The following is a 3,800-nucleotide window of genomic DNA, read 5'->3' as shown; positions in this document are numbered from 1 at the left end:
TCAGTAGGAAATCAACTAAATGTTGAACTTCAAAATGCATCAGTGATTCCCCCTCCCTCCCCTCCCTCCCTCCCTCCCTCCCTCCCTCTCTCTCTCTCTCTCTCTCTTCTCTCCCTCTCTCTCCCTCCCTCCCTATCTCTCTCTCCCTCTCTCCTCTCTCTCTCTCTCTCTCTCCTCCTCCCTCCTCTCTCTCTCTCTCTCTCCCTCCCTCTCTCTCTCCCTCCATATCTCTCTCCCTCCCTATCTCTCTCTATCTCTCCCTCTCTCTCAGAGGCAAGGGAACAGGAATGCCCGTCTGTGTGCTTTTTGTCTCCCAATGTGTGTAGCCGTTAGCGATGATGTTAATGATAACCTTCTGGTAGATGAAAAGGCTTTCCCAGAAACCTTCTCTATTAAATGTTAACTACAGAGTAGTGTATGTCTACCTGGCAGAATGATATCATGATTATTTACATCAATCCAGTTGCCATTTTGTTTAGCTCACTCTGCAGTCACGAGGGCTACAGAAACATCACGAACCAAACAACTGTCCCAGACTGGGGGACAGTTGAATTAAAGGGTAGTTAAATCCATTTTCCCAGGCTGGGGCACAGTTGAATTAAAGGGTAGTTAAATCCATTTTCCCAGGCTGGGGGACAGTTGAATTAAAGGGTAGTTAAATCCATTTTCCAGGCTGGGGCACAGTTGAATTAAAGGGTAGTTAAATCCATTTTCCCAGGCTGGGGGACAGTTGAATTAAAGGGTAGTTAAATCCATTTTCCCAGACTGGGGGACAGTTGAATTAAAGGGTAGTTAAATCCATTTTCCCAGACTGGGGACAGTTGAATTAAAGGGTAGTTAAATCCATTTTCCCAGACTGGGGCAGAGTTGAATTAAAGGGTAGTTAAATCCATTTTCCCAGACTGGGGGACAGTTGAATTAAAGGGTAGTTAAATCCATTTTCCCAGACTGGGGGACAGTTGAATTAAAGGGTAGTTAAATCCATTTTCCCAGACTGGGGGACAGTTGAATTAAAGGGTAGTTAAATCCATTTTCCCAGGCTGGGGCAGAGTTGAATTAAAGGGTAGTTAAATCCATTTTCCCAGGCTGGGGGACAGTTGAATTAAAGGGTAGTTAAATCCATTTTCCCAGGCTGGTGCACAGTTGAATTAAAGGGTAGTTAAATCCATTTTCCCAGGCTGGGGCACAGTTGAATTAAAGGGTAGTTAAATCCATTTTCCCAGGCTGGGGCACAGTTGAATTAAAGGGTAGTTAAATCCATTTTCCCAGACTGGGGGACAGTTGAATTAAAGGGTAGTTAAATCCATTTTCCCAGGCTGGGGCACAGTTGAATTAAAGGGTAGTTAAATCCATTTTCCCAGACTGGGGGACAGTTGAATTAAAGGGTAGTTAAATCCATTTTCCCAGACTGGGGGACAGTTGAATTAAAGGGTAGTTAAATCCATTTTCCCAGGCTGGGGGACAGTTGAATTAAAGGGTAGTTAAATCCATTTTCCCAGACTGGGGGACAGTTGAATTAAAGGGTAGTTAAATCCATTTTCCCAGACTGGGGCAGAGTTGAATTAAAGGGTAGTTAAATCCATTTTCCCAGGCTGGGGCAGAGTTGAATTAAAGGGTAGTTAAATCCATTTTCCCAGACTGGGGCAGAGTTGAATTAAAGGGTAGTTAAATCCATTTTCCCAGACTGGGGGACAGTTGAATTAAAGGGTAGTTAAATCCATTTTCCCAGGCTGGGGACAGTTGAATTAAAGGGTAGTTAAATCCATTTTCCCAGACTGGGGCACAGTTGAATTAAAGGGTAGTTAAATCCATTTTCCCAGGCTGGGGGCACAGTTGAATTAAAGGGTAGTTAAATCCATTTTCCCAGGCTGGGGCACAGTTGAATTAAAGGGTAGTTAAATCCATTTTCCCAGGCTGGGGGACAGTTGAATTAAAGGGTAGTTAAATCCATTTTCCGGGCTGGGGGACAGTTGAATTAAAGGGTAGTTAAATCCATTTTCCCAGGCTGGGGCACAGTTGAATTAAAGGGTAGTTAAATCCATTTTCCCAGGCTGGGGCACAGTTGAATTAAAGGGTAGTTAAATCCATTTTCAGGCTGGGGCACAGTTGAATTAAAGGGTAGTTAAATCCATTTTCCCAGACTGGGGGACAGTTGAATTAAAGGGTAGTTAAATCCATTTTCCCAGACTGGGGGACAGTTGAATTAAAGGGTAGTTAAATCCATTTTCCCAGGCTGGGGCACAGTTGAATTAAAGGGTAGTTAAATCCATTTTCCCAGGCTGGGGCACAGTTGAATTAAAGGGTAGTTAAATCCATTTTCCCAGGCTGGGGCACAGTTGAATTAAAGGGTAGTTAAATCCATTTTCCCAGGCTGGGGGACAGTTGAATTAAAGGGTAGTTAAATCCATTTTCCCAGGCTGGTGCACAGTTGAATTAAAGGGTAGTTAAATCCATTTTCCCAGTCTGGGGCACAGTTGAATTAAAGGGTAGTTAAATCCATTTTCCCAGGCTGGGGGACAGTTGAATTAAAGGGTAGTTAAATCCATTTTCCCAGACTGGGGCACAGTTGAATTAAAGGGTAGTTAAATCCATTTTCCCAGGCTGGTGCACAGTTGAATTAAAGGGTAGTTAAATCAATTTTCCCAGACTGGGGCACAGTTGAATTAAAGGGTAGTTAAATCCATTTTCCCAGGCTGGTGCAGGTAGTTAAATCCATTTTCCCAGGCTGGTGCACAGTTGAATTAAAGGGTAGTTAAATCCATTTTCCCAGTCTGGGGCACAGTTGAATTAAAGGGTAGTTAAATCCATTTTCCCAGGCTGGGGCACAGTTGAATTAAAGGGTAGTTAAATCCATTTTCCCAGACCTCAAAAGTGGTGTCATGATTAGAGGTCGACCAAATAATTGGAATGGCCGATTAATTAGGGCCGATTTAAAGTTATCATAACAATCGGTAATCGGCATTTTCGGACACCGATTGTGGCCGATAACATTGCACTCCACGAGGAGACTGCATGGCAGGCTGACCACCTGTTACATTGATCTCCATGAGGAGACTGAGTGGCAAGCTGACCACCTGTTACGCGAGGGCAGCAAGGAGCCAAGGTAAGGTGCTAGCTAGCATTAAACATATCTTATAAAAAACAATCAATCTTAACATAATCACTAGTTAACTACACATGGTTGATGATATTACTAGGTTATCTAGCTTGTCCTGCGTTGCATATAATCGATGCTGTGCCTTTTAATTTATCATCGAATCACAGCCTACTTCGCCAAACGGGTGATGATTTAACAAGCGCATTTGCGAAAAAAGCACTGTCGTTGCACCAATGTGTACCTAAACATAAACATCAACGCCTTCCTTAAAATCAATACACAAGTAAATATTTTTAAACCTGCATATTTAGTTAATGTTGCCTGCTAACATGAATTTCTTTTAACTAGGGAAATTGTGTCACTTATCCTGCGTTCTGTGCAAGCAGAGTCTGGGTATATGCAGTAGTTTGGGCCGCCTGGCTCGTTGCCAACTGTGTGAAGACCCTTTCCGTTAGATAAAATACGGAACGGTTCCGTATTTCACTGAAAGAATAAACATTTTGCTTTCGAAATGATAGTTTCCAGATTTGACCGTATTAATGACCTAATGCTCGTATTCCTGTGTTATTATAATTTAGTCTATGATTCGATAGAGCAGCCTGACAGCGGTGGTAGGCAGCAGAAGACTCGTAAGCATCCATTCAAACAGCACTTTCCTGCGTTTGCAAGCATCTCCACGCAAGTACAGCTCTGTTTATGACTT

At 42.9% G+C, this 3,800-nt stretch overlaps 1 pseudogene; it reads right to left on the bottom strand.

Moving 5' to 3' along the window:
* Positions 1–443, bottom strand: part of LOC135536845 (bromodomain-containing protein 4-like) — a 41,874-nt pseudogene extending 41,431 nt beyond the window's left edge.
* Between the last annotated feature and the right edge of the window lie 3,357 nt (positions 444–3,800).

Source organism: Oncorhynchus masou, unplaced genomic scaffold, assembly GCF_036934945.1.
Source record: "Oncorhynchus masou masou isolate Uvic2021 unplaced genomic scaffold, UVic_Omas_1.1 unplaced_scaffold_671, whole genome shotgun sequence".
NCBI lineage: Eukaryota > Metazoa > Chordata > Actinopteri > Salmoniformes > Salmonidae > Oncorhynchus > Oncorhynchus masou.
This window is presented reverse-complemented; position numbering and strand designations above follow the sequence as displayed.